This window comes from Equus przewalskii, chromosome 3 (genome assembly GCF_037783145.1).
Source record: "Equus przewalskii isolate Varuska chromosome 3, EquPr2, whole genome shotgun sequence".
Classification (NCBI taxonomy): Eukaryota; Metazoa; Chordata; class Mammalia; order Perissodactyla; family Equidae; genus Equus; species Equus przewalskii.
Window position 1 is genome coordinate 72,424,883 of NC_091833.1, and position 24,022 is coordinate 72,448,904.

At 40.0% G+C, this 24,022-nt stretch overlaps 1 protein-coding gene across 50 annotated transcripts in view; it reads right to left on the reverse strand.

The window, feature by feature from the left end:
- The window catches only part of ADGRL3 (adhesion G protein-coupled receptor L3), an 801,248-nt gene extending 778,832 nt beyond the window's left edge, over positions 1-22,416 (reverse strand). For 34 of the 50 annotated variants that reach the window (XM_070612870.1, XM_070612873.1, XM_070612875.1 and 31 more), the window contains exon 1: positions 21,398-22,273. The gene's annotated coding sequence lies outside the window, so the exon portion shown is untranslated. Of the gene's footprint in view, positions 1-20,942; positions 21,256-21,397 lie in introns of those variants that run through there. The other 16 variants (XM_070612860.1, XM_070612859.1, XM_070612856.1 and 13 more) reach the window with 7 other exon arrangements.
- Between the last annotated feature and the right edge of the window lie 1,606 nt (positions 22,417-24,022).

The following is a 24,022-nucleotide window of genomic DNA, read 5'->3' on the forward strand; positions in this document are numbered from 1 at the left end:
AATACAAAGCAGACTCTGGGCTAGAAGTGAGAGGACTGAAGAACACAGCATCAAAGAGATGCACTTTGCCCTCCTCCACTCTCCACAACGTCTGGGGGTCCGTGCAGGCAGGGGTGGCTGGCATGACATTCAGAACAGGAAGTTTAATGAACAGGAGGACCCCCCCACTTTTTGTATACAGACTATTTCAAGCTCTACTAGTTTTACAGAAGGCAGCAGAAAAGGTTGTGTCACTGTATAGTCGGAGAAGGCAGTGGGGTAGCACTTACAGACCCCTGTAAGAGTCCACTGTTCCACCATTCCACACCCAGGTGCCTTGCCAAGGATTCCTAAATGACTATGTGCCTAAGATGGCACAGAAGTTAGCCAGGCCCCTGAGCCCAGACCAGCGCTGCAGGGGATTCACAGAGGTGCCCTCAAACGAGCAGCTGTGTGTTCATTTCTTCACCTCTAAGTGACCACTATGAATTGTTAAATCTGTACTCATACATCTGAAACACCACCATTCCCTAGGCATATGGTGTTTTCCTGGCCTTAAAAAATGTAAGGTTCATAACACAACTTTTCTTTATTTCCTCCAGAGAAAATCTGGAAAACCTAGTCCATTTTTTCTCCTTCAGCTAAAAAAAGTACAAACACATAGTGCTTTAGTAAGAAGCAAAAAATCTGTAATTTGGAAACTTTTAATTTGTGGACCAAAATAAACCCATCCATTAGAAGTTTCTGGCCAGTACTACATCAAAATTGTGGAAAGTCTTACAAGAATAAAAGAGTGTCTTCCACAATCATGTAGCATACATTTTAATGTCAATAAAGAACCAAATAAAGGCACATAAACACACTTTTGATATTTATAAGTCCACTCAAAAAATTACAGCTATGTAAAATAAACATGTTTAAAGGTTTCTGAAAGCTGGAAGAGTAATGATAAAGGTAGTTATGAGATGTGAAATATTCACCAGATCTGAGTTTGAGACCCACTCATGTATACAAAAACATTATTTTTGGAAATAAAAATTAAAGTATTATTTTTAAAAATTATCCCCCAAATAAGTTTTAATTTACCATTACAGTAATTTTCTGAGTAGAAAAAGTATTGCCTAATGAAGCAATGTACCAAGAACTTAAAATGAGAGGTTAACAAATATAAAGACACTTACCTAGTACTTTGTGAACTCACATTTCTGCAGGTAGTATTTGGCAACTTCCATAAATCATAAATTTAAAGTCTGGGATCTGTTACATTTTGCCCTGGGAAGCTGATCGCTTGCTTTCTAGACTGTCATTCCTATTGTGCTTCACAAAACATAGTGAGGCAGGCAGAAACTAGCCAAATTTAAGAATGACAAGGTAACTCAAAACAGCCTACCTCTCCTGCCCAAACAATCACTAACTCACACTAAGACACACACCCTCAACACCGGAGGAAAAAAATAAAATTCAAATATGAGTTATTACCCCATAGAGTGTGGGCACAACACCCACGATGTTGACATATAAATCTTCAACACAAGTAGACGCATTTGACCGACAACCACCACTCACCAATCTGGTTCTACACCTACATTCAAACCCACTGTGTTCCAGAAGGTAAGAGTATTGCTTTATTTCTCATTCATCAAGTAACTGAAGCAAGAAGATAAATGAAAAACCCATAAAAGGACAATTTTGTATCACTTTCTTTTCACTGCTCATATTGGACATAATATCCATAGCTGCAGAGAGACCATTAAATGGCTTTCTACTCTTTCCTCAAAATGCCATCGTAAAAGCAAGAGGAGATTAAACCGCACCAATGCTTTCCCCCTCCTCCTCGGCATTCTAATTTCTCTCCAAAGAGAACTTCGTGAAATTCTTCCAACCAATTTTCTTTCTACCAATTAAGAAGAACCTTTTCAAAACTTGCTTTCTGAAGAGGACATGAATAAAACCGAGATGAGAGAGAGAATCTAACTTTGAAGAAAAAAATCTGAGACTCATCCTTAAGAACTATTCTTAGAGGGGGAAATAAAATTCCAACTTCAATCTTCACTTTCTATATTTCCTCAATAAATAGCCTAGACAAACATCCACATAAACTGGAACAATCAATTAGCTCTGGTAATTATTACAGCTCACAGTGGTTTTCTACTAGGCTAACAATTTTCCCTACACGCTTTCCACACATTTGACAAAAATCAACAATTACAATCATAATATCAAACATCTTACTACAACCCCTTGTATACAACAATACTGGAGGCCCCTAACACAGAATATAAATTTAATTTTAAAATTTTTATTAGTATGGAAAAGTGATGTTGATATTGTCGTAAAAGGAAATTATACACTTTACAGCCTGAGTTTTCTTTCTCCCTTTCTTGACTGTACAATAAGAGACTAGATATGTCAACTCATTCCTTACCAATTTGGTCTCTGTACCAATGATGCTTTCCTGCCATTCTTCTCACTGGCATTTCTAATGGAGCTTGAAATTGACAATTTTGGCCTTATGCTTTATTTTATTTTGTTTTGTTAGTCTGGGTTTTGTTTTCCTTTAGTGTTTTACTTTATGCACTGTTTTTTATGCATTTATTTTATGCACCATGTTTTACTTTATGCACCATTTTAATATGTAAAATTCTCCTGTGAAGTACAACGTATTGGAAAGGAAAGTAAAGATTGAGGTTTGAGTTTAGGAGGAAAAAAATATCTTCACCATGTCACAGCACTATATTTGGAGAATAAACTACTCCATAGTGTCTTAACTCATAGCGTCAAGATAATATAAGATTAACACAAATCTACATGGGTGCATAATCTAAATGAAAAGTAGGCTCTAACTCAGTGCCTCCAGAAGGATAAAAAGAAGTAAAATTCATAAAAATGAAAAATCTAAAAGGCTTCTCTGCAATTATAGTTATGATAGAATTGGCACAGCATGGTTTTAACCACATAGAAGATTAATATTTATTTTCAACAAATGTACCTAGAAAAATGTTATTATATCCCCTCCCTTTTCACTAGGAGCATGCTGACTGAAACGGATTCATTTTATCTAAGCTGACAGCCAGACAAAACTATATTGTGAATATTTTTTTATCTCTCATTAAATAAGAACTTAGCAACATCTGGTTTGTTACAATTATCCAAAATTATTCAAAATTTTTTTGGTACGTTTAACTATGTGCCACTGTGTTTAACAGTTCTTTTTAATACAACATTCAGAAAAAAACAAATGATAAAACAATTTAATTATGGAAGAAAGTATTAATTCCAATGAGAGACTCAAACTCTTAGAAAAATTACTAATTCACTTTTAGAGCAGTTAGGATTATAAGTAAAGTCAGCTATTTGGTTACCCAGGACAAGAATTTAAGGGTTTTTATGTTCTTTCAAAAAGTCTTTTCGGCTCTCAAGAAAGGTTTGAAATTGTATCTCTTCTCCATACTATATTAGAGAACAGAGAATATCTTATATTGAAATAGCAGTTCCTCAAAGGGACACAAATATTGACATCATATTACAAGCCCACCTTGAAAGAGCAAGTGCTCACAGGCCAGGTCTAAAGGGCACCAAGTCCCAGTTCACACACGTCAGCAGCACCTGGCTTCAAAATATTTTTGACAACTATGATGTTGTTATTACGCATGTCAATTGTATTTCTTTTTCTCAAAGCCACCAATAAATTTGCTAAGCACGACTTAAATTCCTCATTGTTTTATATGTGTTATGAAACTATGTTCCATTCAACATGAGAGAAGTTTATTCAAGATAAAGGACTCTGAGCTTATACCCTGTACTCTGTAACAGTTATTTCTTTGTGACAGTGATACTATTTTCTTAAGTTGTCACTTTTCAAGTAAACAATTTTCTTCAAATCCTAAAAATAGTTGCTTTGGGGGAAATGTACATTGGGGAAAGAGGAAGACTACGTCTACCCTGAATACTAAGTATACAAATGGTATTTGAGAGGCTCTATATATTAGGCATACATGTCTGCAGAATGTATGAGAAATAAGTAAAAAAGGCATTTCTGGCATTCTTATCTGACAGTGCCTGCAAGTGTTCAGGCTTCCATTTGTATCTCACAAATTGCCGGATAATCATTCCTTTCAGAATAAGTCAGAGATAAAAAAAAGATAGCATAGTGTACATAACGTAACATGACAAAATGATTCCAAATGGAAGGCCATAAAGAGTGAAGGCAACAGACATAAAATGTGATGTCAATCTTGTGAAAAGTTTGGGGGCAAAGGAAAAAAGACGGCGTGAATCACTGTATTCCACTCCTCCTTGCTACATGAAGCAAGGATGTTAACACCTATTTTTCCCATCTGACTCTCATAATAACCAAACCTCATGGCAGTGCATTATACTACAGAAACCAACTTAATTCTCAAAATCCCACAATGAAATAGATATCATTAGCCTAATGATACAGAGTAAACTGAGGCTCAGAAAATGACCCAAAGTCACACAGCTGTCATATAGTTGTTCCAAGTTCTAAGCCCTAAAGCCCATGTTCTAAATCACTATCTCAGTGACACAGTCAAGTTATTGGAGCCTGTGCTATTAATTTTTAAGTCATACAAGGCACATTTCATGTATGATGCTTTCCCTAACATGCTACACCCTCATCTTTAAAAAAATCAACCCATCAACACAAAACACAAACCTCATTTACATATCAGTTTCTCCAGGTTACGAAAAAACTAAAAGTAGTCCCAGCTTTCAATGAATTTATATTTCCATAGAGGTATAAAACAAGAAGAGAAATAATCAAAACCCATGGTGGAATGTCATAAAAGCCATAAAAAAATATAACAAAGCTACAGGGAATTAGACGACAGAACACAATGAGGAAATAAAATATTTAAATTATTAATGAAAGACATAAAAGGCAAAAAGTCTTAGACATTCTTAAATAATATACAGTTAACTCTTTTGCATTTGTCATTCAGACTATCAACCACTGTAACGTTGTAAGAAACACGTTCTATTGTCTTTACAGGTACCATTAAAATAGGCATTCCTTTGAATGACTTCAAATAATGAGGATTTATAAATAAATCACTTTGACCAAAATGAGAGAATTTTGTGGTTTGAAAGGTCTTAACTCAGTTAAATGAAATTCTAACATCTGACTTTATGATTTTTACATAGTATTTAAAATACAAACATACAAAAAATTCTAGTTATAGGTCTCTAAAGAATGGATTTTAACTTTCTGGTAAAAAATAAATCTGATTAAATAATTGGATACAGCATCGTAACAGTATATCAACGGTAGATCAGTAAAAATTAATAACAAGTTCAGATAAAATGATTTAAAAAAAGATCACCATCACTTAGCTCCCCCATGTCTTTAGTTGATAATCAAGTTAGAGCACAGCTTATCAGAGTTGAAAGGGACATTATTTAATACAAACCCCTTCTTTATACACGAGTCAGTTGAGGCCAGAAAGAGGCAAGCTCTGCCCCACACTTCCAGCTGAGAAGGGGCATGGTGGAAGCTTGCACTCACATCTAACTGGTCTCTCCACATCTCCTCTTGATGCCTCCTCCAATTACCCCTACACAGAACAGCCAACATGATCTTTGTAAAATGAAAACCTGATCTTGTTATTGCCCTGCTTAAAACCTTTAATGACTTCCCATTGCTCCTAAGATAAAGTCCAAAATACTTAACCTTAAAAAGTCACTGCAAATTCTGGACTCCCATTTACTTCCCTAGCCAGATCTCATGTCACTTCCTCTCTCAATCCTTGTACTAGGACCTTCTTTGAGTTTTTCAAATGAACCAAGCTCTGTCGTACTCTTGGCCTGCAAACAGGAGGTTCGCTTCTTCAGGAAGGCTGTCTGCTTGGCCAATTCCTACATATCCTCCAGGGCTCGGCAGGATGAGACTACCTGTCATCTGGAGTGTCTGAGATCCTTGGGTCAAATGTTATCATAAAACTCAGTATGTATTTCCCCTTTTCTAATCTCTATCACAATTGTGTTTAATTTTGTCACAGAGGAAGCACACAATAAGTATTTGTCGATAAATGGATGAAAAAGATTAATGATGCCAAATTTATTATCTTCTCACTATAGTATTTTCCCTCTATTAAACATTTCATTCCACTAAGATAAGTTTCTCAAGCCACATTTATTTATCCTTTTGCCTATAGACTCTTATACTAATATCATTTGTTTTCTAGAACATACTTTGACATTACTTTATTAGCATTCAATGATTTGTTCTAAATAAAAATAAAATCAGTTTTATCATCATATACTACAGAAAGCCTCCAAAATTCTAAATAATAAGCTTAAACCTAGCAGTGGAGAGATGATAAAGTCTACTGTCTTTATTAAATGATAATACCACATTTCTCTTAAAAATTACTTTCCAGATTGATATTTTACTGCTGTTCTCTGACAAGTAGAGTCATAACCACAGCACTGCCAACTTTAGCACCAGTATTCCTAAAGCTCGTTCCTCCATCTCCACAGAGTTTCTCAGGACCAAAAGACACCAGACGCTTAATAAGCCAATGAGAATGGAGAGAAGTTAGAATAAGGATGAACAGAAACCAAGCTTCTGGAGTAAAATTCCCTCCTGGTGACAAACACACAGATCTACATTTCCAAAGCTAATCTAGGAAAGCTTAGTTTCAATATCATCCAGATCTTAAGTGTTCTCCTCATCTTAAATCTACAACACCTGACCATTCTTTATGGTCAACGGATAGCTTACTTTATGACATTCTGAAATTTATTATTACAGGCAGACAACTGACACTGAAACGTTTTCTATGTTAACTCACTTTCTCTGTAAAATGAAAACTTCAGGTGTGTTGTCCCTATTGTCAAATCAAGGCAACTATGCTGAATTTTCTTCCCTTTCCTCAGCTCTATTCACCTCCTCCAGGAGAACATGCCTGGGTCTGTGATGAGCTCTTCTGATGACAGAATGTGAAGGGAGCAGTGAACCAGCACATTCTCTAGGGCTGCCTGCTCAACCTTCATATCTTAGCTCAAACGTCACGTGCTATGCAAAGTCTTCCCAGATCCTACTCACCCCCCCAACTCAGACAAGGTCTGATCTTGCAGCTGTAACTCTCATAGCACCCTGGACTTGACCTTTGTAGCACTTACCACAATTTTAAGTAAATAATTAATGATAGCTACATTGCTTAATACCTCTTTATTTCCATCATTTTACAAGTGCTATAAAGTCAGAGGCTCTTTCTGCCATGTTATGCTCCATATCCTGAGCATGATGCAGACATCTGATGCTAATAAATACATAGTGAATGACAAAATTAATGACTTAATGAAGCCAATCTTTTTAAAACTGCAGAAAAAAGGAGAACAACTGAGAGGGCCACTTAGAAGATATTAGCTTCAACAACAAATGAAAAATTAACACAAACAATAAAAGCTATCAGTGTGCTATATGTTTTATATATGTCATCTCATTTAACCCTCACAATAACTTTCAAAGGTAAGTATTATTTTGATCCCCATTTTACACATGAGGAAACTGAGGCATGGAGAGGTTGGGTAACTCTTCCAGGGTCATCCAGAGGGAGGGTTGGAAATCACGCATTTCTGATTCCCAAGCTTCTGCTCTCTTTTTACCTTACCTCGTTGCTTCTCTTTAATATAAATTTTATTACTGCATTTTGCATTTCTCTACATGTGTATTTATTACTGTCAGTAAAGATCATTTGATTAATTCAGAACTAAATGAAAGTTAATGCTTAAACTTTAAAATAATTTGCAGTAATTTCATGTAAATAAATTCAGCCATGTGGGAAAAAGAGGAGTGAAAGGGGTACACTGTATTTGATGCTCAATATATTCAATATATACACTGCTGCTTTATAAATGAAGAGACTTTGAAATTGCCTTGATATAAGATAGGATTACAATGGGCCCAAAACTCTGGTTGTAGAATTTATTTGATCTGTAAACATAAGGGAAAGAAAACTGATATAAGAAACTATATCAAATCCTAAAATGATTTACTGTTAAAGAAAACATCAGTATCCTTAATAGTAGAGAAATGTAACAGAGAAATATGAGAGAAACTTATTCAATTCCTTAACATTTTTAAAGAATGTAAGACATTTCCATTATGTCATTTCCTTTGTAAACCTTCACAGAAAGAATGTCTAACCTATTTTATCTTTTTAAAATATGTTGTTACCACATGCAATACTGTACCATAGCTGTTTAAGAAGGATGAAATGTGAAAATTCTTATAAAATCAACTACTAATTAAGCTTTTTTGAAAAATTAACTGCAAAGGTATGCTAGTCTAATGAATCTTACCTTTACTTTGATCTCATGGATGTTTTAGAAAGAACCCACAGTCCTATCCCCTCTTTACAGATGAAACAGACCTAGAGGGGCTGGCCCACTGGCCGAGTGGTTAGGTTCGCGCGCTCCGCTGCAGGCGCCCCAGTGTTTCGTTGGTTCGCATCCTGGGCGCGGACATGGCGCTGCTCATCAAACCACGCTGAGGCAGCGTCCCACATGCCACAGCTAGAAGGACCCACAACGAAGAATATACAACTATGTACCGTGGGGCTTTGGGGATAAAAAGGTTAAAAATCAAATCAAAAAAAAAAGAAAGAAACAGACCTAGGGAAGTTATATGATAAATGTGATACAGCTACGTAGAGACAAAGCCATGCCTGAAACCAAAAATGAGAATTTTCACGTGCAAGACTGAGAAGTTCCTTGATAGAAGGCAGCATATGCTGTAACCAGCCAGGTCCCTTTGGGCAAGTCACTTCAATTCTTGATGACAATTTTTTTTTAAGTTTTATTTTTATTGTGCTAAGAACACTTAACATGTGATCTACCCTCTTAACAGATTTTTAAGTGTACGATATAGTACTGTTAACTATAGGCACAATGTTGTATAGCAGATTTCTATAACTTTCTCACCTTACATAACTGAAACTTTATACCCATTGATTAGCAAATGGAGAGGTGTTAATCAACAACAATAAATTTTTTCTTTGGAGGAAATAAAGTGTGCAAAGGGTGTGCCTTTTAAGATTCCTTTCTATGCCTTTATTATTCCGCATTCAGGTACACAGCAATTTTCAACGGCACTTGAATTTATCTTGCAACAGTAACTTCAAAAACTGCTTTCGTGTTCAGTTGTTTCTTCTAGGTCCATAAAGCACATTCACGCAGTTATTCATTCATTTATTAATCAAGCATTAAACTCTATCCATAAATAAGTTCTGGTGCAGACTTAAAGAAATATGGAAAGTGAAATAAGAATTGGTTTCCAATCTGACTGCTAGAAATATACCTTAAATAGACCATTATGATTGCAAGCAGAAGTCACAAAGATGTACTTAAAGTATAACTCTTAGTCCAAGTCAAAAATGAATTTATGAAATCAAATTCAGTAGGTATTGGTATTATTGTAAAAATGATAAAAAGTTGCATCATGCACCTGCTGTTTTCCTCTTCCACTTGACTTAAACACTACTGAACACCTCATATTTTGTACCTCATTCTTATTCCTATGAACAGATCTCTAACTGAACTTACACCTACCAAAACTTGAGTTCATGTTTACTAATTATGACCCATAATCTTCCGTTTACTTTTCTGTACTGCTCTCTCTCTCCTTTTATAGACAACGTTCAATTACTATGAAAGTGTTTATTGACAGTTTACTGCTACTTTTCATACTTAAATTTTACAATAGCCCAAACCAAGCCCACAATTTTCTTGTTCCAAAAGAGGTTTGGTAAAGAAGAACTTGGTTAAGTTGAGGTTTTAGATGAACTTAGGAGATAAGACGTCCAGTCACAGCAGAGAATGAAACTAAGAAATTTTATGGGAACGTAAAGTGGATGGTGGACTTCTTAGTTCTTCATAAATCAGTTTCACTGTACAGTTTTGTTTTAATATTATGTTAAATTCAAAGACATTAGGCACAGTCCTATTTAAATGTTAATAGCCAGTAAATTCATTTTTTATTACTGACTATTTTACTGACCTCAGCATTTATACATTTATATATGTGAGAGTTAGTAATTGTCAAGAGTTACCAAACAATTGGTATGTTACTAACTTTATTAACTATACATAACTGAGCATTAGTAACTACTAACTATACATAGCTGAGAGTTAGCAATTCTTAAGAATTCCCAAAAAAGAGGACGAGCTACGCCTGTACAGAGGACAATGATGCATGTGGATCATTGTAACCGAGTAGTAAAAGTCAAATAGTAATTATTTTCTGTTTGTCCTAGGAATTGTACTTCAAGGAATCTGCTACAGAAATCATCAGAGAACGGGCCAAGCTTTACATTAATTATCCTACCAAAATATGACAACCCACATGAATAAGGAAATGTTTAAATAAATCATAGTATATCAATACTATGCAATATTTTAGAATATTAAAAATGATCCTTTCAAAAAAATTAATGGCATTGGGAAATTGAAGAGAATTATACAAACTGTATATTTAGCTTAACCTCAATTCTAGTAAAACAAACACAATACACAATCAAAATACAGATAACATGGGGCCGGCCCGATGGTGCAAGTGGTTAAGTTTGCACGTTCCACTTCAGTGGCCTGGGGTTCGCCAGTTCGGATCCTGAGTGCGGACCTGCACACTGCTTGTCAAACCATGCTGTGGCAGGCGTCCCACATATAAAGTAGAGGAAGATGGGCACAGATGTTAGCTCAGGGCCAGTCTTCCTCAGCAAAAGGAGGAGGATTGGCAGCAGATGTTAGCTCAGGGCTAATCTTCCTCAAAAAAATAAATGAATAAAAAATTTTTAAAATTTTTTTTAAATACAGATAACACATGGATAAAATACACGGATAATCAAGCTAAAAATATGTGTGTAATAATCTCTGCGAATATTGTGATGTACCACTATATTATGATATATTGGGTGATTTCTGTTTTGACTTTTTGTATCTCTATTATTTCACAAGTGTTCAACTGGCATACTATCCTCTGACATTGATACTATGAGTCTTTCATAAAGACAGTGCATTCATTTGTAATAAAGAAGGTTAATTTCTTCCTTATAAATCTAATGCTTTCTTTCATACTTCACTACATTTTTGTCGTTGTTGCTCTATTTCAACACCCCTTAGATTCAAGGAAGAAAACACACATATACACTACTGCAATCTCACCATCATCCATTATTCAAGAAAGGTCTCATTGAATAAATGTCTGCTCAGAGGCTCTAAGCAAATTTCATTTCTGAACACTACTGTCTGCAGCCCAGCAGGCTATTTCACCAAGATAAGATCGCACATTTAATCAAATGGACCAAAAGAAGAAATACTCCCAAAGTTTGCTTAATAATGTTAAATCATAAAAATACAATGTTGACAGCCTACTAATTCTTAGTGCTCTTTCTTCTTCAAGGATTTGCAACAATAAAGAAGGTATACAGGAGTTCTTCTAATTAAGGTTTCTACTAACCTTTAAAAATTCTCCCAAATTATCTTATGTTTCTATTTATCTTGAATTTGTACTTAAAAATGAAAAGTCAACACAACTGTCTGTTTTGAACAAAGAAAAAACAAAAAACAATAAATTTAGGAGGTTTTCACAACTTATACAAACAATACCTCTAAAGCACCGTTTCACTTCAACTGATCAAATGCCAGCATTAACACTACCCAGACTCTAGTTTTTGCAATAATGGATCCATATTAGACGTCTGTCACTTCAATAATATTATTATTGGATAGGTTGAAGTATATTTTCATTGGATTCTTCAGGCAGCTAATAAAGTTATCCATACTAAATAATTTGAAATTTCGTATTTCATGTACTTTTCAATATTCTGCCTCTAAACATAAGGTTTACTTGAATAAACATATATTCCCATCAGTACCATGACACAACGAGTACACTAGCAAGTGTAAAATAATTAGATGTCTCAAACAGATGGATGGATTCATATCTGCAAATGCATTTTTTCTGCTTGTACTTCTATTTGCATTTATTTTTTGCTATATTTATTCCCATGCCATAAGTTTTTGTTTCTTCAGTTTCTTCTGGGATAACTTTTTCGTCTGTGCAATTTCCACTTCCAGTTTGGGAACAATGTGTTCCTTTTCAGTAAGGACCATCTTAATGTGGCTGGTGGAGCTCATACATGAGTTAATCCAACCATGAGTTTTGTGTCCAACGGCATTTCTTGGGGGCCTAGTTCATCTGGATGTACCTAATACCTAAATAATCTACATTTAAACCTGTAAGTGCAGCATTACTGTCTGCATTTTTAAGCATGAGTAACAAAAATTCAGCACTCAATGTGCCACCAAACCTGGGTCCAGCGCCCCTATTTGGCACTATACAATGGCAACTCCATCAGGGTATGATGGAATGCCAGATGTTGCTTATGTAAATAATATCTTTCAGATGTCTGGTAACTTTTCAGATATGCATACCCTTGATAACTGGGGCAGTTTCACAGGTGTTCTTAAACCCAAAGATGTGAATCCCTTGATTTGCATGTTTGGGTTGGGTTTTCTACGTCAACCATTTTTCAAGATCACTTTGGCTGCATACAGGAAAAGAGTAAACCCATTTTTAATGGTTTTCTTCACCAATTCTCCTAATGCCTGATCTGCCTCAGTTAACAAAGGATCACTGTAGTAGATATTCAAGTTTTATCAACCCCTCACCCTTTTTCTGTGGACAGGATCTCTCTCTTAACTAAGCCTTTCCTTCTTCAAGCTAAGTATTTGTCCATCCACAGAGGAACTGCAATATCCTTAATGACTCCACTAAGCTGGTGATGGTGCACAGATCTAAAACTGCATACCTAATTCAGGCTGTAGTGAAAGGGAGAGAATCCAGAAGGCAGAGAAGGAAATGTGGTAGTCTGGATAGGGGCATGCAGCTGGAGCAGAATCCTAGCGGGATTCAGGGTACTAATTCTTTCTGATGCCTAGGTAAACCTCCATCCCTCCCCAAGATTCTTTAGGTAAGAAACACAATGACCTCCCAATAAATTAATCATTTTGGCCTGAAGCTAGTTGGAAGGGTCTTTGCAATTAAAAGAGAAATAATGAACTCACCCATTCTACTAAATCTTCTGAGTTGAATTTAAGTCCATATGACAACTGAGATGTTATCATAAAATATGCAGCATTTTGGAATGAGTGTAAAATAATACTTAACTGTCATACACAAAAATTACTGAAAATTAAAGTGAAATTTAACTGAAAATGCCTAAAATTCAAAAAATGATAGTGTATTATTTTAAAAGAAAATGATTGCCTAAGCTCTTCTTCCAAAGACAAATATAGTTAATCATATGAGTAAAACTCCACAGACAAATTCAACCGAACAGTTAAAGCCAATATAAAGAAGAAAGTCTATAGACATACACATGCCTCATGGTAACACAAAACTACTTCTCAATAGACTCTTTGTCCACTCCCTGAAGTCACGATCAGTATTCTGAGTCAAGGTTCAAACAATAACCATGAGCCATTGACAAATCAAGAACACTGAAAATTAGAAAAAATAAAAGACATAAATGTAAACCAGTTGAGCCCTTCCATTCTTGCCAAAAATAAAGTCTCATCTCAAAAAGAAGGCCATCAGTCAGGATCATTTCCTCTTATCTAAAAGTATTTGGAAGAGTTTTGAGGAAAGGAAAAAGGGGAAAAAAACAAAACAAAACAGGAGACTGTTGAAAAACCTCTTACAGGGTCAGCTGTCAATGGAACGCATTTTAGTATTCAGGTTACCCACCCATGCAGAACATCAAAAACTGGGCTTGAGTCTCTCCCTTATTCTCACAGGCTCAGGCTACTGTGGAGCCACTGGGGATGTCTTGAATAGTAACACGCTCTGCCTCTGCGGGACGCATCAACACCAACACAAGCTGATCAAACAAAAGTGGGTGTCGTTTCTACTTGGCTTTCATTTTCTTGAGTCATCCCTTAAAACACTTAAGCCTGGTACAATTTAACAAGTCAGCTGTCCAGTGTGCAGCTTATTTTTTCACTCATTTTTACCACCTACCATGTTGTACTCCTTCCGCTGGGTAATTATAGGGAAAAGTCACACATTCTAATAACTCCTCCTATTGGCAACTGTCACTGAAATACAGATGTTAATTCTAAAATCTGGACCTGTTTATGACCCTTTCCATGCTTCTAGTCTTCAAAGCAATTTGGGGATCTGAATTTTAAGAATTCATCTGCACTTACGGCAATCTTACGAGGACCTGAACTTTGGGATTATAAATCTTTTAAAAGCATGGGAATCCTTAAATCTTGGAAGTTTATGATAATTTGGTTACAACACTGGAGAAAATTCTGATGCAGTAAGAGCTTAAAGAGCTGCTGACGCCATGTGAAAGATGATCAGGAGTTTAATTTAAAATGTCTTACGTTAAATTGCTACTTTCATTTTATACCTGATTTAAAGTCAATCTTCAGACACGGCATTTGGTGGCTGTCAAAAACATTTTCCTGTCAGGATTATGATTTTTGGTGGAGAATTAGTAGCAGAGCACAACATTTTAAGATTAAGAGGAAGAGCTCAGAAATAAGTACTTAATAAAAGGTTAAAAACGGAGAGAGGAAAGAACATGAGGAAGACAAAATGACCTGTGAAACCCTTCTCGGCTGCTTTAGAAAATGCTATTGATTTTCATTGCTCATCAAGAACTCTTCAATTAAGAAAATGATATGTGATCTAGCTAAATTTTCTTAATAATGGTACTTAAGGATATTTCTAATAAGACTATGACTAATAATAATAGGTACCATTCATTAAATGCTCACTCCATCAGATACTTTTCTATTTACTTCCTATTCCTCACTCCAAACCAGTAATGGAGATTTCATTTCCTTTATCTTACAGATAGAGATGAGAGCTAGAAAATTGTGGAATTGGGATTGTACTCAAGTGTCTCTCATTCCAAAGGCCATTTCTGAGAAGTTCATAATTAGGGACAGTGCCCAGCTATACCCATCTAAGGAGTATAATTTAGTTTCTATGACTTTAAATCAGGATTAACCAAAGTACTCGAGAAGATAAGTCTGCAATACTAATTTCATAGTGGCAGGCCGAGGTCAGAAATTAAACTAGCCATGGAATATACCCACAAAAATGTATACAATGTATAAATATATGTATGAAGTTTCAAATAGATGTCAAAGTGCCATTCAGAAGTATTACAGTTCACCAGTTAAACTTTAGCATCTAGTAAAACTAATCTCTATGCGGAGCTTCCATTACTCATTAGGCGTATTACCACTCACAAACAAACTGAACTACAGTATATAATTACCCCAAGGATCCTTTTCACTGAAAATGGCCTGTTGTGATGCTTAGATAGCGATTAACAGACGAAGAGTGCAGTGAGTCGTCTTGATATCACTTCAGAAAAGTGATTTCCTCCGTAATAATTCCCAAGATACATAAATATTCAATTAGGGTCTTTGAAATCTCGATTTAATTGGGCATTCACACTCTACCCTACTTCAAACTTAGCCCAAGCGATGAAAGGTGTTTTATTAACCCTTACTACAAAAAAAAAAAAAAATCCCAATAACTCTTCATGAGTTTTAAAGTGGGAGGGTAAAATAAAGCCAAGATTATCTTCTATATGAAATTTTCCAATTTAATAGCATTTTAAGACATGCTCTAAAGCAATGAGGTGAAACATAAATGCATATCTGAATCACATGGGGAGTTGACTGATGTCTCCTGGGACCCTCGTGAGACCTAGTAGTTAATAATAATGACAATAATAATAATGACAGCAGCAAATAGTTGCAATCCTGTAATTACATGCCTGGAACTGTTTTAAGAACTTGGCATACATTTTCCCATTAAATCTTCACAACAATCTATGAATTAGGTACAACTGTTACACCCTTTAAAACATCAGGAAACTGAGGCACAGAGAGATCCAGTACCTTGCCCAAGTCAAATAATTTATCAAACCTAGGCGAACGCACCAGAGTCCCTTCTCTTCTGCCTCTCCAGAGCACAGAATTTCAAGACCTGTGGCCTAGCTTTTAAATTTTCCCAGTAGTTCCTTTGCTCCTGTCCCTAGATGAGGCTGGAAACCTGCAGCTTTAAAGTCTTTGTTTCACTCACTGGGGACCAAAAAACTAAAAACAAGCTTCACATGTTGGGAAGAGAATAATGAAAATGTCAAATAACTAATAAAATATCCAACGTGCTTGTGTCTTTTTAAAGCTTGAATAATCTACTTGTTTTCTTACCCTAGATGGCTCCTTTTATGGTCAGATGGGGTGACATTTGTGAATACAAGGAGGGAGATCTTGGAAAAGTCAACATCAGCAGTTCTCAGACCCTCTGATCTGAGGACCCTTTTACATACTTAAAATTCATGACCTAAAGCAACTTTTGATTCTGTTGGTTATAATTATCAATATTTATGTATTAATAGTTAAAGTAGGAAAATTTTAAAACACAAGAAGACACAGCACACATGCCATATGCCATCAGAGCAACGATGTCATCACAAAGCATGTACCTTCTGGAAAACTCCACTGTACACTTGTTAAAGTAAGAGAGTGAAAGGCAAATAACATCTTAACACTATAATGAAAATGTTTTCTCTTCACAGACCCTTGGAGAGGGTCTCAGAGACCCACAAGTTTCCCAGAACACACTTTGAGAAGGGAGGATTGTCTTCTCTAGAAAATAACTGACCTCAAAGTTTTACCAGACAGAAATATTCAGTTGTGTGATTTAATTTTCCATCTAGAGATAATTTTCATAATAGTAGTACCACAAACAATATTCTATTTAAATTCTTAAATAATAAGGACCAAATGTTAACCTATTCTAATATGTATATGTAATCACACTTAGGAAGAAATTCAATAATATTAAAGTAAATTCTTGTTTTAAGTGTCAATAAGACATAAGCAAGACATAAATTTTTAAGAGCTATACAATCTGTTATAATCAAACACAGGAAGAACTCTCCCCTTTCATACCGACTCCCTAAAACAAATGGAGAATTTTAACTAATTAAGAATAGGATGGCTAATATTTTTATTTATTTATTTATTTTTGGTGAGGAAGATTGGCCCTGAGCTAACATCTCTTGCCAACCTTCCTCTTTTTGCTTGAGGAAGATTGTCGCTGAACTAACATCTGTGCGAGTGTTCCTCTATTTTGTATGTGGGACACCACAAAAGCATGGCTTGATGAGTGGTATGCAGGTCCGTGCCTACAATCTGAACCTGGGAATCCCAAGCCGCGAAAGCAGAGCTTGCAAACTTAACCACTATACCACCGGGCTGGCCCCAAGGACAGCTAATTTTTTTAAGTATATTTTGTATTGGTGAGTGCATTACCATACTTCACAATTCTAAGAAAAAAATTACACCTGGTTACTTATGCAGTAGTAGAGATAATTTTATTGGGCCATACAGACACTCACACCAGGGTAGTAACATTAAAGGGTTTGGGGGGAAAACACACACATCTTAGGACTCATGTTATCTGGAGGCAGGCTCACACTACATTCTCAAACTGGCCAAACACACACACACACACACACACAGATAACAAAGGGAAAATGTCAGGAGGCCCTTACCATATTTGAATATTTTACTTTATATTTTACTATAAAATAGGGTATTCTATAATGAAATGTATTTGCATAAAAGAAAAAGACATAATGCAATAGTAATCTAAGTGTAAATATGTCCTTGAAGGCAAACAAATGATAAACTACAATACAGCCTGTTTTTAGGGCCCCTTCCTGTGAGCAAACGCACATTTTGAATGCAATGCAAATCTTAAGAAATCAAAGGGAAAACAGCCATTTGCAAAACTTAACGAAAGATCAGCTCCCTCTAATTCCAACTGCTCTGGCCATTCACACCATGATAAATTAAGGCTACAGAGCATTCCTCAAAATCAGTCTCTGTTCTTAAATACAAAAATCACCACCAGTTTTCCTTGCTGATTTCTGGGCAAAAATACCCCACTGCTAACAGTAACTGTCACTGCTCCTTGGGGGTTCTTTTCAAAAAGAGTTTCAACCAGCAAAGTGGTCAAAATGAAATGTGGGAAACAGTTCAGTTTAGCATGATATTATTTGACTAACTTGAATCCTTTGGATTTTATAACCTTTTTTTATTTTCTATTTAGGATTTCCTTGGCTATAGCTCACCAAGGAATCAAAGGTAAATCAAGTCCATAAGAATCCGGCCTTTCCTAATGACTAGAAACAATGCCAGGCACAGCAGCAGGAGCCAGTAAGTCTCACACTCGCTATTATTCCCTGTGGAAAGGAATACTTCAATCTCTGAGCTGTGAGAAGATCATCATTAAGAAAATCATGTCTAAAAGACCTTCCATTCATATTTCTGAGGAGAGCTCTCAATCTGAAGGAGAATCACACCAAGCAATTTAAAATGAGACATCAAAAGCAAATCACCTGCTGGCTTATCATTCTTGCACCCAGGGATGTCTGTTGCAGTCTATCTAAAAAATGTAAATAGTTCACATAAACCTTTATCCTAACATTCCTCCTCCGAGTTTACAGCAATAGTCCAGTCAACCATACACACCAAGAGAGCGCGTTATTGAATATTTAGTGCTAAGTGCTACGGAATGGCACTCAAGCGCTCTGACACATTCACCTTCAGCTAAAGACAGCACAATACACTGAGGGACACAGTTCTAATGACATCAGGACCTGTGGAATGTATGACTGCTAGGAAACACATGCTGCTAGGAAACAAAGAACAGATCTGATCAAATCTTCTAATGGAAGGACTGGGAATCATTGTGATTAGATCTTTTAAAATGAGAGGACAAGTATTCTTTAATCTTCAGAAACATTGGCAAGAGTAAAGAGTAACACATACCCTCTAGAAATGAAACAAATATATGAAGCTAGATTCTCATGAATTAAATTAAAATTCTCTTGAGTTTTCTATTAAGAGGACCACCACTAGCCATTATCTCAGAAAAATCTACCTTAATCAAAATCAGGTATCAATGATTCAGTATTCCTTCTTTTTTTGCAACCTAAGCTTTTTCAAGAAGTCAAGATCTTAAAAAGTACCATTTTACATACTTTTTAAACAAAATAGAATGTAGCCATTTGCAACAAACCCCAAAGCAATCAAAGCTAATCTACAACTACGGAATTTACTATCTTCTAATTACTGAAACTGAAAAGCAGTTTATCTTTTCAACTTTTTTAAACTGTTAATCTTTGTACATTTTTAACCCTTGCTTTGGTTACCAAAAAAAAAAGATTGAGTGAAACAACGCTGAGAGATATTTCAACACAAATATCCTTTTAACTCCTACAAAAATTAGCTGGAAACCCCTTTTGGTGATGCTACAAAAGAAATGACAAGTCTCTGTAATTCACCTACAGACAAATTGGGCGCCAGAACTCCAGGTCATTTAGTATCATTACAGATTGGAAAATCTACCAGGGAAATCTGGCTAACTTCTGTTTAATCTCATAGAGAAATAAAAAACATTCCCCAAATGAAAAATTACTCAAGAAGTGTTTCTTCGTAGATTCTACAATGACATTCTCTAACTAGTGTTGATAGCCCATGTGACACTAAATTAACAGACCGCCTATTTACTTCAGTGCAAAACACAGAAGGCAATTTTTCCTTCCTGCCAGAGTCTGTGCGTCTCCTCATTTCCCCAGCAGCTGGCTGGAAGGATGTAAAATCAGAGGTGCAAGAAGGCTTATACTTCCTAATGAGTAATCCACCCAGGAAAGTAAACACAACAGACACCACTAGGTTCGGCTCGAAAGGAGCCTGTGGCAGGGCTGCTTACACCGTTGTTTACAATGCGCTCTAACTACTGCAGGCAGGATCACACACAGGCACAGGCAGGAGACACCCGGAGGTGGCTCGCACGCCTCAGTTCGCCCAACTGCTGTGATATCTCCGGCCATAAATAAAGCAGAGCACGTTTCTATCGGAGTGAGGAAAGTGGCCGGAGAATTCCAGGGACCGGGGGTTATGCTGGGTTGACTCGGTTATTTCAATCTGCCGGAGAGATGACTACTCTGTCCCTTGGTCCTCATCAGGGCCAATCTGGGGTGCGTCGAGCGCTGCACCAGACTCTCACGCGCCGCACGCATGTTGCGGAGGTCCTCCTCACTGGGGGAAAGGGGACAGACGCCGTGAGGGTTCCTCGCAAGCCCTACGGGGCCCCACGCGGCCTCCTAAAACCAGATTTTCCAGTTAAGCGGATCCCAGGCGATTTCGATAAGCAAGCTCAGCTCAAGTAGCATCAGCTCTGCCATCCACGCACATACCCCCCGGCCATCCCCCGAGCGCACGAACGCGCACACACGGACACGCACATGCCGACCCCGCCGGCAACTAACCCCGGTAGCGGAGCTCAGCCCCCCGCCCCCGCCACATACACACCCACCCACCTATAAAGCTGGGGGGGCCTGGCCCGCTTAGCCCCTGAGCTCCGACGTGGGACGAGCGGCGGGGGCGCGGCAGCACCTACGCTCCGCTGCAGCCCGGAGCCTCCCCTCCTCCTGTGAGAAGCGCCGGGGCGCCTGCCCTCCTACCTGTAACCCAGCCGGCCGTGGCCACCAAGGCTCTGCCCACCCCGCCCGGGGACCCCGGCCGCCTGAATTCGTGCAACACCGCCCCCTGCCCCATGCCCACTCCCAACGCCGCAACACCCCGGGCCACCCACGAAAGTGGCAGCTTTCTTCAGCCAAAGCCGCCTAACAAAGCCTGGGCAAGCAGGTGTAAACCAAACTGCCGGGAAGGGGACACAGCGGGAGGGGTGCGGAGAGGCAGCGCGGCTCCACGACTCAGGGGCGCGACCTGGGCAACCGCAGCCACCAGGATGCTCCAGGCAAGCGTCCGGGGAGGATCGCGGCGGGCTCACAGCCCCGCAGTCCCCATCAGCCCGGTGTCCAGCTCCTCACCGGGTTCCTGTCGGTCCTCCAGCCCGCTCCCGCCTCCATCCGCACCCGCTCCGGGCTGGCGGAGAGAAGGCGCCCCCTGGTCTGCTTTCGGCCCCCACCAGGGGATGACACTGGGGTGAGAGAGGAGGGAAAATTCCCGGAGTGGAAACCGTCCCTGTTCCCCAGCGTGCTGGACTGCGAATGCACCGGTCTACTCTCCGCTTCATCCCTCCCGGCCGCCAAATCGCCCAGTAGCTGGAAAAACCGAACCCGTGCCAGAGCCCAGCGCCCACCAGCCAGGAGGCTCCCTTCCCGCCCCGCATCACGATCGCATAAGTGTGTGTGCGGGCGAGTGTGTGAGTGGGAGGGTGAGTGCGCGTGAATCCCGCACGCCCTCGGCTGCCCGCCCCGCGGACGCCGCCGCCTGCGCCGGGCCAGGGCTACCACCATTCGGAAGAGTGAGAAGAATAAATTACCTTTCGCAACCGCCGGTCCCTGAGATCGTCCCATCAGTTGTTCAACAACCTGCAGCCGGGTGCAGCTTCCACAATCCAGCCATGGAGCCCGGGGCAAAAGACCGGCCGGTCCCAGCGAAGACACCCCCGCCACACGCGGTAAAGAATAATAACCACAGCGCAGAGAAGGCAGCAGGAGGGTGGAGACCCCAGCCACGGAGACACCAACAAAAAGTCTTTCCTTCCCCCTTTCTTCTGCTACACAGCCAGGGAGAAAGGGGAAGGAAAAACAAAAACATCCAAATGCTTGTCTTCCTTCACGTTTCCTCGCTTCACACACACCAAGAGGGTAAAAACGGAGCAAAGAGAGAGGAGGGTTCAAATGTCTCTCGCAGTCCACAGTTGCACAACTTCGGAGTCAGGCTCTGTCTCCAGCAGCAGCCGAAGGACCCAAGCGGCAGCTATTAACATGCGGCAGTCATAGCTGGGGCTGCTTCTCCTGCTGCTGCTGCTGCTGCTGCCGCCGCTTAAGGCAAGACGCTGCTGAAGAGACCAAAAATCTTCCACCATCCATCCCCCCAGCCGATCTTTATATCCAGTTCTCCCACCCCACCCCCTTCTCTTTCTTTTTCTTCTTCTCCGTCCTCCCCTTTCCGCCTGGGAGCGGGAGCGATGGAATAGGTAGGGGGAGCCGCGAGGGCCAGGAGTGGCTTCTTCTCCACCAAACCCTCCTCCTTCTCCGCCCGAGCTTCTCTCCCCGCCGAGGCTCTCCTCTCGCGCCCGCAACCTGCGCCGGGAGCCGGAGCGAGGGCCACGCAAACTCCTTCCCCAGTGCACAGCGGGGGCGCGCGGGGGGCGCGGGCGCCGGGCCGCGGAGGGCTGCGTCCCGGGGGCCGCGGAGCCCCGAGCCCGGGGGGTGGCTGCCTAGCTCGCCGGCCGGGCCGGGTAGCTGCGGGCATGTGGGAGCTTCATCGCGCGGCCCCGGGCTCCGCGCCGCCGCCGCCTCTTCGGTTCTTTCTCTTCTTCGACTCCCCGAGAGCGAGCAAGGCTCTGGTGCTCTCCAGACACGCACACACACACGCGCACACACGAGCGAGCTCCTGCCAAAGCAAACCGTGCAACCCGCGCGCGCGCACACCGGAGAAAAAGGACGGAGGCAAAAAGAGAAGAAAGAAAGGGGAGGGGGCGAGTCACAGGCGGCAGCAGCAGCAGCTGCCGGCGCGGAGGCAACGAGCAGTCCGGGAAAAGCCGGCAGAGGCAGCGGCGGCGCCCACCCGCACCCGCGGCAGCATCTGCATCCCCGCTCCTGGGAACTGGGGCGAGTGGTGCCGGGCGAGCAGGCGACCGGGCGCCGTGCCGAGAGCCGATGGGAGCGCGGGTGCGCCGGGGCCGGCAGCCTGCGCGGCGGACGCAGCCGGGGCCCGAGCCGAGGCCAGAATGAACCGCGGGCGGGCGGGCGAGCGCGGAGAGCCGGGGAGGGGGCTCGCGCCGGGGGAAGGGGGTGGCCGGTAAAACCCGGATCTGGAGTACGTGCGGGCTCCGCGCGCGGGCTCCACCTAGCAGCTCGGCAAACGCTTGGAGGTGGGAACGAGAAGGCTGCTACAAGAGGCTTCCCTTTCAGGGTTTCTCAAACAAAGGGTGCCTCTCCTTGCGGCTTTGAGGCACGCATCTCTCCCCATCTCTCTCTCCCTGTCCCTCTCGCTCTCTTTCTCTCTCTCTCCCTCTCTCTCTCTCCCTCCTCCTCCCCCCTTCCCCTTTCTCCCTCACCCCTCTTCTCCTCCTCCTCCACTGCACCCCAGGTGAGTAAACGACGTCAGATGGAAAGTCCTGCCTGCGTCTCTGTTTTTAGGTGCAGATTATTCCATATTTTCATCATGCAGGTACCGACCCCGGTGCGTTTTCTGCCTTTGGTGCATTTTAGATTCCTTCAAACTTACCTCAACTTGCAAGTTCATTGCAGGCTTTAAAGTATCCTTCTCTAATAATAAGATGTGGGGAATCAATGGTTTTATTTCACAACATCAATAAAAATTACCATAATGGATACAAAAAGGTGCCGATTCCAAAGCACTGCCTTCTGATAGAGGAAAAGTCTGCTCAAGTTAACTGAGCGACCTTGGTCAATTGCTGAACCCCTTTGTGCCTTCTTTGCAAATGAGACGGTTAAGTAGGTAATTTCTAAGGTCTTTTCCTGCTCTAAAATTTCATGATTTGAAATGGTAAAGGTGTTATTTTCTCTATCAGTAAATTTGAGTTACGATTATGAGAGAAACTAAGAATTATTATATAGATCCAACAAACGCATTACATCCAAATAGTATTTGAATGTATATATTCAGAATGATCGAATGCCCTTCCAGAGCTCTTAGGGAGGTAACATCAACCCCAGGACATCTGAAGAATTTAAACTCTCATTAGAATTAAAAGACCATACCCATTGTAAGTGACTATCAAAATCTCATTCATTCTTCAAAGTTCAATTTCAGTGTCAAGTGCTCCAACAAGCTTTTTCTCACCGAACTCAATCAGAATAATCACCACTTCCATTATATTCCCATAGCACTTTGATGGTTTCTCCACAATAACACCTATTTCATTCTGCTTTTTTCTTTTTCCTTTAAAATAATTAGTTGCTTGTCTATCCGT